The 13,268-nt window shown below is 47.7% G+C and overlaps 1 protein-coding gene across 1 annotated transcript in view; it reads right to left on the bottom strand.

Annotated features, from left to right (window-relative positions):
* CRACDL (CRACD like) overlaps nucleotides 1-12,821 on the bottom strand; it is a 120,348-nt gene extending 107,527 nt beyond the window's left edge. The window contains exon 1 of the mRNA XM_040425104.1: nucleotides 12,637-12,821. The gene's annotated coding sequence lies outside the window, so the exon portion shown is untranslated. The remainder of the gene's footprint in view (nucleotides 1-12,636) is intronic.
* Between the last annotated feature and the right edge of the window lie 447 nt (nucleotides 12,822-13,268).

Here is a 13,268-nt window from a genome sequence, read left to right as displayed (position 1 = left end):
GCAGGAAGAGTAAAGGGCAAGACCAGCAGACGCACCTTGAGTGGTGAGCCTGAAGGTTTCTCCATTAAGGGTAACTACACAGGGGTGCAGGTAAACATGCAGAAGATCCGCACTGATTTCCATGCAGATTTCTGTGCACTTTGCATTTTCCACACCCAAGCCGCATGTATTACTTGTGGTTTTTGGTGCGGATTTGATGCGGTTTTGACACAGAACTTGCCCTTCTATTCAAAAGGGAAAAATCTGAAACATAATTGACATGATGTGGATTTCTAAATCCACACAGCAGGTCAATTTCCAATTGGAACAAAAAAGCAAAGTGTACATGAGATTTGTGTAACCTCATACTTTTTGCTGGTATTGTATTGCAGGTTTTTTTGCACAAGAATCCACTCGGAAAATAACGTGCGTAATCTGCAATGTGTGCAGGAAGCCTTAAGGTGCAGTGCAACTAAACAAGGTGACAGGACTGAAAAGTGTTGCTGCAATTTGTGGCAGCTGGTGTGCCTGTAGAACATGGCCTGCGTCCCATCTCTGGCATGCGTGCCGCAGGTTGCTGACCCCCGCCATACCACTGCCTTCTTCACACTTCCTGTGTTAAACTGGCCATAAATATGCAAGTACTAGAACAATGGTGCAGCCACAACTTTTACATAAACAGGCAAGACCTATGCTAGTATACTAAGTATACTATACTAAACTGTACGATGAGGAGGTCTTTTTAAAAGTGGGGTGATGATAGGTGGCTAACAGACATTTCTGGTGCCACAGTGGCGTGTACTGTGGCCTTCTAGCGCTGGGATCCTTGGCTTTAATCTGACCAAGGGCAGCATCTGCATGAAGTTTTTAGGTTCTCCCTGTGTTTGTGTGAGATACACCAGGAAAAAAAAAATATATATACCGATAGGTTGGAATTTAGATGGTAAGCCCCACTGAGGCCAAGGAATGATGACAATATATGTACAGCACTGCGGAATACAGTGGAGTCATATAAATGAGTAAAATAAATCTTAAAGGAGAAAATGTAATGGGATAGGATAAAATAAAAAACTTCAGATCCTTCTTTCTACTGTGAAAAATGTTGGGGTCCAAACATGTGGTTTTTATACATATCAGATCATTAGAGGATCTAGGAGGAATCAAAGAGGGAATATATATACTAGATTTTATATATATATATATATATATATATATATATATATATATATATATATATATATATATATATATAGTGTGTGAGACAGTGACAAGTAAAGTCATTAAGGTAAGGTTCATTTTCTCTAGACTTCTGTCACATGTTTCTTAGGCTCCAGGATGTGTGTACATGGTAATATACACATATCCTGGAGCCTAAGGTTCAGACTTTCCGAGAACTGGCTGCTAGAGAAAGATGGAAAAAAGGGCCTGGAGCTGGACTGGAGGAGAGTAGGAAGGGTCCCAGTCCCTTGTCCATCTCTACCATTAGGACAAGGTTGCTGGCAGTGGCGTGCCCGGGGTGCCAGCTCTGACAGGGGTGCCAGCAGGCCCAGAAGCAATGAGCGCTTCCATCAATACAGATGGAAGCGCTCACTGCTGAAGCGCTGACACCCGTGTGACCCAGTCCCACATACTGCGGCGGGGCAGGGAGCGGAGCGCATAGTTCCCTGCCCCGCCGCCGATCACCGCCATAGGCTTCAGGCCTACTAGGCCTGAAGCCTATGTGGTAGTGAAATCCTGGCGCAGGCGCGCGTGATGATATCGTCGCGCGCGCCTGTGCCAGGACTCAGCAGCACAGTGCCGGGACTCTGCAAGCAAGTGTAGGTAAGTGGGGGACACTACTGTGTGGGGGGCAGCGTGGGGGACACTACTGTGTGGGGGGCAGCGTCGGGGACACTACTGTGTGGGGGGGCAGCGTGGGGGAAATTACTGCGTGGGGGGGCAGCGTGGAGGACTCTACTGTGTGGGGGGCAGCATAGGGGACACTACTGTGTGGGGTGCAGCGTGGTGGGACTACTGTGTGGAGGGCACTACTGTGTGGGGGGCAGTGTGGAAGACACTACTGTGTGGGGGACACTACTGTGTGGGGGGCAGTGTGGAGGACACTACTGTGTGGGGGCAGCGTGGGGGCCTTTCTATTGGGGAGGCACTGTAGGGGCCATTCTATTATTTCTGGGGACACTATACAGGGGTTATTACCTGGAGCACAATATAATGTGTTATTGTTACTGGGGGCACTCAAGGGGACATTATAGCTGCTGTAGATACTATAGGAACATTTGGGGTCATTTATCAAACTGGTGTAAAGTAGAACTGGCTTAGTTGCCCATAGCAACCAATCAGATTCCACCTTTCATATTTGACAGCTCTTTTGGAAATCTAGTTCTACTTTACACCAGTTTTGATAAATTACTCCAATTATGTCTATTAGGGTCACTATTTTTTCAGCAGTATAGTACCTGGGGCATTGGGGGGGGCACAACGGGCAAAGTATTGGGGGTGGCAGCAGGATGACACTGTGGGGACACCAGGATGGGGAGGTTGATGGAAAAACTGAGAAATCTAACGTGTCTGTGTTACAAACTCTGTAGAGACTAGATGTGGCTGAAAGAATTTCTCATGGCGGTCTAACGGAGGAGAAGAGGAAAGAGAAGGTCTACAGGACAGGAGATGTCCCTGGATGTAAGAGGCATGTGGTCAAGTATTGGGGAAGGGGGGGGTTGGGGTGCCAGAGAAATGACTGGCCCCGGGTGCCAAACACCCTGGGCACGCCACTGGTTGCTGGTCAATTAGCTGCACCTGCATCATATACACAAGAAAACGTTTATATGCACCTATAATGCTGAGAAAAATAATGTTTTAATACATGCAAATGAGCCTCTAGGAGCAATGGGCTCTCTCTGCAATGGCAATGGGGGGCATTGCCATTGCAGAGAGAGCCCATTGCTCCTAGAGCAGGGGTGGCCAACCCGCGTTTCGCGAGCCGCATGCGGCTCCTCGTCCCTTCACTTGCGGCTCTCAGAGGAGCGCGCTCTCCTCTACATATGCGGCTCGCAGGGGAGCGGGCCAGGGATGTCGCAGGTTTCAAAATATTAGCAGCACAGGGGAGAAGGAAGAAGAAAGCAGTCCCCCCCCTCCCCGTGTGCTGCTGCCGCTGCCACCGATGGGAATGCAGAGGGGAAAAGGAGGGGCTGTGGCCACTGCCACCAATGAAGTTAACTCACTCATTTATTCAAATACAGGAGGCGGGTGCTGGCTGCAGAATAATATAGCCTGCACCCGACCTCTATGAGAGGTAGCTGAGATCGGCGGCAGTTAACCCCTTAGGTGCCGCACCTGAGGGGTTAACTGCCGGGGATCACAGCGCCGTCATAGAGGCCAGGTGTCGACTATGTGATTCTGCCGGCACCCGTCTCCGTATCTGTATTAAAGGTTAATTATCATTGGTGATGCAGTGCACCCCCCCTTAATACGTGGAGGCCCGCGCTCTGACCTGACGCTGTGCACGTCAGGTCACTGTGGAGAGGGCGCCACAGTCTTCAGAGCAGCGGCAGCAGAGGTAGGATAAGCCCGCTCCTACACAGTTTTATTTTATTAAAGGGGTTCTGCACTTTCATTTAACTGATGATCTATCCTCTGGATAGATCATCAGCTTCTGATCGGCGGGGGTCGACACCCGGGACCCCCGCCGATCAGCTGTTTGAGAAGGCAGCGGCGCTCCAGCAGCGCCGCGGCCTTCTCACTGTTTACTGCCGAGCCGCCGGCCCACTGACGTCACGACTAGTATCAACTAGCGTGGGCGGGGCTAAGCTCTGTTCACTTGAATGGAGCTTAGCCGCGCCCACGCTAGTTGATACTAGTCGTGACTAGCCGCCGGCAGTAAACAGTGAGAAGGCCGCGGCGCTGCTGGAGCGCCGCTGCCTTCTCAAACAGCTGATCGGCGGGGGTCCCGGGTGTCGGACCCCCGCCGATCAGAAGCTGATGATCTATCCAGAGGATAGATCATCAGTTAAATGAAAGTGCAGAACCCCTTTAAAGTACTGATCATGGGGGTCTTATCTGACATGGGGGTAGTATGAGCTCAGATAAGACCCCCAAATCCTCATCAGACCCACAAAATTAGCACCCCCAGTGCTCACATAAGACACCAAAAATCAGACACCCCATGCCCACATCTCCCCTATGTCAAATCATCCCCCACACATGATCTCAGAATGGGGGTGGGGGAGTCATCTGAGAATGGGGCATCATCTGAGAATGGGGCGTCATCTGAGCATGGGGTGGTCATCTGAGCATGGGGCGGTCATCTGAGCATGGGGCGGTCATCTGAGCATGGGGCGGTCATCTGAGCATGGGGCGGTCATCTGAGCATGGGGCGGTCATCTGAGCATGGGCGGTCATCTGAGCATGGGCGGTCATCTGAGCATAAGGGTGTCATCTGAGAAATCTTGAAACATTGTGAAAAACAAAGATTGCCAGAGGTCTCACTAAAGCAGTCTACAGTACAGGTAGGAAAGGTGGTTTAAATGCACTTTTAAAGGTTTGATAACTCAATTGCAGTAATACTGTCGTGTGCACGCATATTTGTGTAAACGGATAGCTTGTGGCTCCTGGCAGTCATCCGATTTTTTTTTCTGGCTCTTTGTGTCTGTAAGGTTGGCCACCCCTGTCCTAGAGGCTCCTTTGCCTACATTAAAACATTATTTTTCTCCACAATGCGGGCACATATGAACATGGGACCAACACAGATACCTTCCGCTGCCAATCGCACATGTATCAGGTCAGCCAGTTTCAGCCAGCTGAGTAGGTGCCATAGGCACTGTGGATCTGTTCTTTCACACTGCAGACACCCAGGACAATTGTCTGTGATTGGCGATAAAGCCGATGACAAACATTTAACCCCTCAGATTTGAGGTCACTTTCCCCGGCAATAGAGGAAGCCATTCGTTCCCTGTGGTAGCAGTTTTATCGCAGAGGGGACGTCGTAAAAACAAAACCCATAAAACTTTTCACACAACTTTTCTGAGGATGGACTAGAGACGGGCCCATGGAAGAATGGAAAATTGCAAGGTCCTGAGGGAGTTGAGAATATAGAGCCAGAGGACTGTATTATTCTTAGCTAACCAGTCATGTTTCATGTCATACAAAGTAATAAAAGTAATACAAACTCTTAAATGCATACTCCAGTAAAGAGCAATTTCCCACTGTAACTATTCACCAGAGTCCTTTAAACTCCTTAGTAAACTTTGTACCTGTGTGGCCTTGCAGTCATCTTGTGGCCACAGAAGAGCTTCTTGTCAATCCATGTATGTCAGCATGTCAGTCTGCAGAAGCATATAATAAATGGCACATATTCATGAAATGGCCTCAATTTCTCATCAGAGGAGAAAAGAATTTTCTCATTCACATTTTAAAAGTCGCCCCAGGCATGGATGGCCAGAAGAATTTACTATCTCTGCTGGAAACGTCATTTTAGATTGTGTTCACATCCAACAGATTTGTTACAGACACCTCTGCAATGTGTTTGCGACGTTCTAATCCACCTTTAGTAACCTTGTAAATAGAGAATACCATTCACTGGTTCATGAACAAACCGAGGAGTAACATAATATAGAGCCTGAACCAATGGAATTCAAGGAAATGCAGGGTCATTAAGATTCCGCACTATGAGACACAGACTGAAGTTCAGTCTAAGTTTATTATAAGTTATAAACATTTCTGTGGATCTCTTTTATTCAGCCAAAAGAGTTTTTGCAATCAATCCTTATAAACAATTACCCCAAAAAATAACACACTTTCCAAGAATGCAGTCTACTGCTATAGTAAGGACTACTGCAAAAGTGTTTTAGGACTGGTCACCTCTCCTGTCACGTCGGTTTTAGTAACAACTTGCATTCCGCATATAATAATTCTGGACCATCTATTCTTATGATTCTTGTTAAATCATTCCTTTGTTATTCCTGCAAGAAGTTATGATTTAATTGCTAGCAGTTTGCAATGAAGGTCCAGATGGGTGTTACCAGTTGGTAAAGTCTGACAGTATCCAATAAGTACCGCCAGTGCAGGGACACACCACCAACTGGTAACACCCATCTGGACCTTTACTGAAAACTACTAGTAATTAATTTATAACTTGTAGATGGAATAATAAAGGAATGACAGAAGGATGCAAGCAGTTGCTCACACAGACGTCAGGGGAGGTTCCTCTTTAAAGCGTACCTGAGTTTTTAAAAAAAAGTTTGTACAATGGCTGTACTTCACTGTAGAATCATAACTGTGAAGAAGCAGGTCTTTTTTGGGCTTTACTAATGTCTTTCTCAGCTATATTATTTCATATAGCACTTGCACAGCTAGATGTATTTCTCTCACAAGCAGAGGTGTCTTCCTTCTGTTAAATTTGCCAGCACTGTACTGCCTCCTGCCAGTTCTCTTCTAGGGAGTGCAGAACGCTGATAAGGAGTGGGAAGGGGGGTTCTATTACCAGGCTCAGGAGCTCCGCTAGCTCTGACATGCCCCCACTTCCTGTGAGCTGTCTTCTGTGTCTCTGTTACTAGGGATGGATCTCGCCAAACAGGAAGTGGACTGCAAGTTAAATGGAAATGAGACCCCTAGTGGTCATGACTTTACAGATTTTTCAGGTGGATGCAGACATATGTTTTAAATGAAGTGATTTAGAAATTTGCTAATTACATCATTCTCTAGATGAAATGAATTTGTGTGAAAGTACAGTAACTCTTTAAGGAGTATTCCCATCTCATAAAGTGACTGCATATCCCATTAGTTTATGATTGATGGGAGTCCAACATCTAGGACCCCCAACTATCCTATGAATAAAGGGGCTGCAGGGCTAGTTCACAGTACAGTTCCTTCCATTCAAGTGCATGGGTCTAACTGCGGTTTGCACAGCTGGACGGCAGGGAAAACTTAGGCTACTTTCACACTGGCGTTTTGGCTTTCCGTTTGTGAGATCCGTTCAGGGCTCTCACAAGCGGTCCAAAACGGATCAGTTTTGCCCTAATGCATTCTGAATGGAAAAGGATCCGCTCAGAATGCATCAGTTTGCCTCCGATCAGTCTCCATTCCGCTTTGGAGACGGACATCAAAACGCTGCCTGCAGAGTTTTGGTGTCGTCTGACGAAACTGAGCCACGAGCCAATCTGCCACAATAGAAAACGGATCCGTCATCCATTGACTTTCAGTGGTGTTCAAGAGGTATCCGTCTTGGCTATGTTACAGATAATACAAACGGATCCGTTCTGAACGGATGCAAACGGTTGTATTATCTGAACGGATCCGTCCGCGACGGATCCACACCAAATGCGAGTGTGAAAGTAGCCTTACTACACCAAATGCAGAGATAATACTGCCATGTGAACAGGGGTGCACCTAGCCTTTCTGCTGCCTTAGGCGAAAACTGAAATGGCGACACCCCCCAATGCCAATTTCTTAACCTAACCACTTTGCCACAATGAAAGCGCTTATTGCCCATGGCCCTTCCGCTGCCCCCCTCTTGCCCCTACCTGGTGCTGCCTGATGCCATCGCCTCACCTGGCCTCATTGGTGGTGCACCCCTGCATGTGAACAAGGCCTTGTATAAAAAATATAGTTCCAAAAACAATTCTAAAATTAGGGTATATTCACACTCGGCATTAATGGTGCAGTAGATGTTCGATTACCACTCACAAAGACTGCAGCAAAACCATTATAAGAAAGTAACCATTTTATGAAAATGCTTTTCAAACTGCTCCTATGGAAAGCGTATTTCCATACCACACCTAGAAGTGTGGTCAATGTTTGTAAAGTTACGGTTTTATCCATTAACCCCAGTGGTAAAATACCAGAAAACTACAACCTGTAGTCTGCGGAGTCTCTGTGGTTAAAATGTAGCAAACTCCATCCATTACATTGTATAGAGAACCCACTGGGTACTTTCACACTTGCGTTTTTCTTTTCCGGCGCTGAGTTCCGTCCTAGGGGCTCAATACCGGAAAAGAACTGATCAGTTTTATCCTAATACATTCTGAATGGAGAGTAATCCGTTCAGTATGCATCAGGATGTCTTCAGTTCAGTCTTTTTGCCTTTTCAGGACGGAGATAATACCGCAGCATGCTGTGGTTTTATCTCCGTCCAAAATGCCGGATTCTGCATTTTTTCCCATTGAAATGCATTAATGCCAGATCCGGCCCCGAGTGTTCCGACAAAACGGTTCCAGCATTGTGGTCTGCACATGCTCAGACCGCCCCCAAAATTCTTTTTTTAAATGCTGGCACCGGAGAGACGTATCCAGCATTTTAATGCATTTGTCATATACAAATACCATCAGTTTGCATGCGTTTTGACAGATCCGGCAGGCAGTTCTGGCGACGGAACTGCCGGACGGAATCCTCTGCCGCAAGTGTGAAAGTATACATGCAAACCTAAAAAGCCAAACATAAAATCATTTTCCATCCTAACTGAATAAGGCCTATTGCACACGACTGTATGGCTTTTTCAGTGTTTTGCGATCCGTTTTTCACGGATCCGTTGTTCCGTTTTTGTTTCCGTTGTGTTTCCGTTTCTGTTCCGTTTTTCCGTATGGCATATACAGTATACAGTAATTACATAGATAAAATTGGGCTGGGCATAACATTTTCAATAGATGGTTCAGCAAAAAACGGAACGGAAACGGAAGACATACGGATGCATTTCCGTATGTGTTCAGTTTTTTTTGCGGACCCATTGACTTGAATGGAGCTACAGACCGTGATTTGCGGGCAATAATAGGACATGTTCTATGTTAAAACGGAACGGAAAAACGGAAATACGGAAACGGAATGCATACGGAGTACATTCCGTTTTATTTGCGGAACCATTGAAATGAATGGTTCCATATATGGAACGCAAAAAACGGCCAGTAAACGGGAAAAAAAAACGGCCGTGTGCAGGAGGCCTAAAACTGACTACTAAAACCCTCATGGTGCCCCATCAGACCCACCATACTCCTCCAGGTAATCCCACAGTAAGTACAGTATATCACAAGTGCCGGCCAGTCATTAACATTACCAGAGACCAACATGATTGTGTAACCTCAGCTTACTTGGAAATGCATGGCCTGCTTCAAGTTCTGAAGATTTACAAACAATGGCCAAAGTCTCCAGACACGGCTGAGATTAACGTCAAAGGTGGACTGTTTCCTGCTTGGCCCAGGTCCCATATTCCATGATAGATTATCTGTGGAGCTGAAATAGCTTGAACTCAAATCAATAACCACAAATCTGTCTGCAGGAAGAAAATGTCTGGAGAGAGGAGAGTCCAGCAGAGTGACATACGGCTATAAGTATTATTAATACTCGGGATGGCAATAGTCTAGGCGCTAAATAAACGCACGTTCCTCTGTAAAGTGGGCCACTTGTTTTGGGTTCTTTCTGTAGGACCAGAGGTGGGACTACTGGAATCCAAGTGGATGTAACATAGAAGGCATGCTGGGATCTGTTCTTCTTTCCAGTGATAGGGCACTATACTGTCATAGGACCTATGCAATATAAATGTAAGGAATTTCTAAAAGACGTATATTTCCCTAAGTTGGGGTTCCCAGGTGTTTCATTTTTAGGACAGATCACCAATATCACATAGACGAGGGTCCAACTCCTGAGACCTCCGCTGACCTGCTGTTTGAGGAGGACCAGAGCGCTCTGATGAGCAATGAGGCCTCCTAGCATCTTACTAAGAACAGCGCCATCCATTGGATAGTGGCTGTGTTTGATTTTGCAGCTCAGCCCCAGTCATTTGAATGAGACTGAATTGAGCCTCGGTCAAATGACCGATGAACATGACATGGAGGCGGCAGGGCTCAGCAGTGCGCAGTAGCCTCTTCAAACAGCTGATCGTTGGCGGTGCCATTCTCAGATTTGCGGTGCAGCCTGAGCACTTTTACTATGGTTTTACAGCCTGGAAGGGGCCTCCTGGGCCCCTGTGGACCTGAACCGGCTACAAAGGTAGTTTATCCACTCTTTTAGGCCTCATGCACACGGCCGTTGGGCGGCCCGCAAACGGCTGGTCGGCAATCCACGGCCTCCAGCCGTGTGCACCCCGGATCATGATTGCGGACCCATTCACTTGAATGGGCCCGCAATTCCGGAGATGCAGAACAGAGTCACGGAACAGAACACTGGAAGCACTATGGAGTGCTTCCGTGGTGTTTCTTTCAATGGTTCCGCACCGCAAAAAAATATCATACCACGGATCTATTCAAGTTGAATGGGTCTGGCCCGCAGCAGGGATGTTGTCCGTGTATTGGGGACAATTGCGGTCCCCAATGCACTGAACGGCCGCACAAACGTTGTGTGCCCGTATTGCGGCCCGCATACGGCGGGTCCGCAATACACGGGCACCGGCAGGTGTGCACTCTGCATCACGGATGCGGACCCATTCACTTGAATGGGTCCGCAATCACGGAGATGTGGAACGGAAGCACAGATTGGAACCCCTCAGAAACACTACGGAGTGCTTCCGTGGTGTTTCTGGCCGTGCCTCCGCACCGCAAAAAAATAGAACATGTTCTTTTTTTTGCGGTGCGGACGGATCACGGACCCATTCAAGTTGAATGGGTCTCGATCCGTCCCGGCCGCCTCACGGACGTTGCGCGTGCATTGGGGAACGCAAATTGCGGTCCCCAAATCACGGAACGGCCGTGTACATGAGGCCTAAGAAAAATGCAGACTAAGGCTCCATTCACACGTCCGCAAAATGGGTCCGCATCCTTTCCGCAATTTTGCGGAATGGGTGCGGACCCATTAATTCTCTATGGGGACGGAATGGATGCGGACAGCACACAGTGTGCTGTCTGCAGCCGCAATTGCGGAGCGCGGCCCCGATTTTGGGTCCGCAGCTCCGCAAAAAGATAGAGCATGTCCTATTCTTGTCCGCAGCTTGCGGACAAGAATAGGCATTTCTATGGGGGTGACCGGCTGGTGTGTTGCGGACCCGCAAATTTGCGGGTCCACAACACACCACGGACGTGTGAATGTAGCCTAAGGGCTTATGCACATGGCCGTTGCCCAGCCATGCCCGTATTGCGGCCTGCAAACAGCGGGTCCACAATACACCGCACCAGCCGTGTGCACCCTGCATCACGGATGAGGACCTATTTACTTGAATGAGTCCGCAATCCGGAAGATTGGTGAGGAACGGAGGCATGGAACCCCACGGAAGAACTCTGTAGTTTCTCTCTGTTCCTCCACACCACAAAAAAGTAGTGCACTACTTTTTTGCGGTGCGACCGTCGGATGCGCATCACAGACCTCAAGTGAATGGGTCCTCGATCCGCATGCGGCGGCCCTACGGTCGGTCCACGTGCAATTTGCAGTAAGGGCCCAGCCGTGTGCATGAGCCCTAAGAAAAATGTAACTACAAACAGATAGGCCCCTTTCACACGAGGGTGCAATTTGTGACGTGAACGCATAGCACCCGCACTGAATCCTGACCCATTCATTTCATTTTTTTTCACGCATCAGTTCTGTGTTGCGTGAGAATCGCAGCATGTTATATATTCTACGTTTTTCACGCAGCCCTAGCCCCATAGAAGTGAATGAGGCTTCAGTGAAAAACGCATTGCAAGTGCGGGTGCGATGCGTTTTTCACTGATGGTTGCTAAGAGATGTTGTTTGTAAACCTTCAGTTTATCAAGCGCGTGAAAAACGCATCGAAACGCATTGCACTCGCGAGGAAAAAACTGAACGCAATTGCAGACAAAACTGACTGAACTTGCTTGCAAAATAGTGCGAGTTTTACTGAACGCATCCGGACCTAATCCGCCATGCTCGTGTGAAAGCGGCCATACAGACCGTAAAAAGGGATACGGTATTGCATGCGGTTTTTGCCACGTAAAAGAGAGCAGATTTAACCCTCTCCATTAGAAAAGGTGAAATCTGCTGTGTAAATTGACATGCTACAGATTTGTAATCCGCAATGTCGCACCTTTTCTGCTGTTTTTTTTAACTCTGTGTGTGGATGAGAATTCTGAAATTCTCATCCACTTTTCTGGTACTGTAAAACGCTGCGGATTTGCAGAACAAATATCCGCAATGGCAAATCCGATGCCAATCTGTCACGCGTGACCCCGGCCTTATGTTATGACCGCATATGACATACATGCTGCGGACTTTCTGCAATGGCGGTGAGGTTGGAAAATCAAAAAAAAATTACTATAGCACAAAATTGCAAGAGATTTAAAGAAAAAAAAATCTCCCTGCACGCTGCAGAAAATATACACCGTGAAATCTGCAGCATTTACCCACTGATCGCCAATTGCAGATTTGAGCCGCATATATTACCGTGCCGCAACCCTAACGCCAGATATAATGCGTCAAGTTGCTGGAAAATACTGACTGTCGGATGGTCAGGAAGAAGTATGCAGACAGCTTTTTATGTTCCAGTCCTCAGCAAGGGACAGTGGCAGGATGAACATAGGGGTGAGTACAGGTAGGTGAGCACCAGACCAGGTGTAATGTACATAGCAACACAGGGATGGCACCAGGTGAGATCTAGTACTGTACAGGTAGGTGGGCACACAGTAAAAGCTGATTACCAGCTGCTAGGCTGGCATTGGCTGCTTGTGATTGTCTTCAATCTGGCATTCATGCTCTAAACCTAACCCTAAAGTCATAAAAAGCAGAACCTACCGGGGCTCCTGCGGGCACAGGCTGGGAAACACCTGGGAGCTGGGATCCGGGTTCACAGCGCAGACTAGTACATAGCAGGACGATCGCACAGACAGGAGTAGAAGACTGGGCACCGTGCCCACTGAGACGTCCCCTGTCCGGCAGGGACTGAGCGGCGAGTGCGGCTGCGGAGGATCCAGCAGAGCTCAGAGTCCGGCAGGAGGCGGAGTCAGCTCTCCCTGTGACTGTCCCTCTGCTGGTGAAACTCTGGAACTGCAGACACCTGTTAGGTCTCAGAGAAGGGGCAACAGGGTCAGGTGACGGTGTCTGGTCATTGCATGGGCCGCTTTCCTCACAGCTGGTGGTGTGAGCACTGGCACTCCTCTGTGTGCCAACCAAGACAAAGCAAGCTTGGGTAAACGGCTATTTCTGCTACCTGAAAAATCTGTCTCTGAAATCCAGGGGTTCCTGCATGTGCAAAATAAAATTTAAAAAAAGCATATTTGGAGAGTATTTTACATCCTCCTATTGACTACTGGGGAATAAAAGTGACAAGTGACATTTCTATGTATAATAGTGCTTTATGTGCCAAAATACAGTTCAAATGTAGCCATGTGAACACTGCCCGTGGCTGTTTTGTGGTTGGGATGCTG

The sequence above is a fragment of the Bufo bufo genome, chromosome 3, assembly GCF_905171765.1.
Source record: "Bufo bufo chromosome 3, aBufBuf1.1, whole genome shotgun sequence".
In the NCBI taxonomy this organism is placed as follows: Eukaryota; Metazoa; Chordata; class Amphibia; order Anura; family Bufonidae; genus Bufo; species Bufo bufo.
The sequence above is the reverse complement of the archived record's forward strand: the minus strand, read 5'-3'. Positions and strand labels throughout refer to the sequence as shown.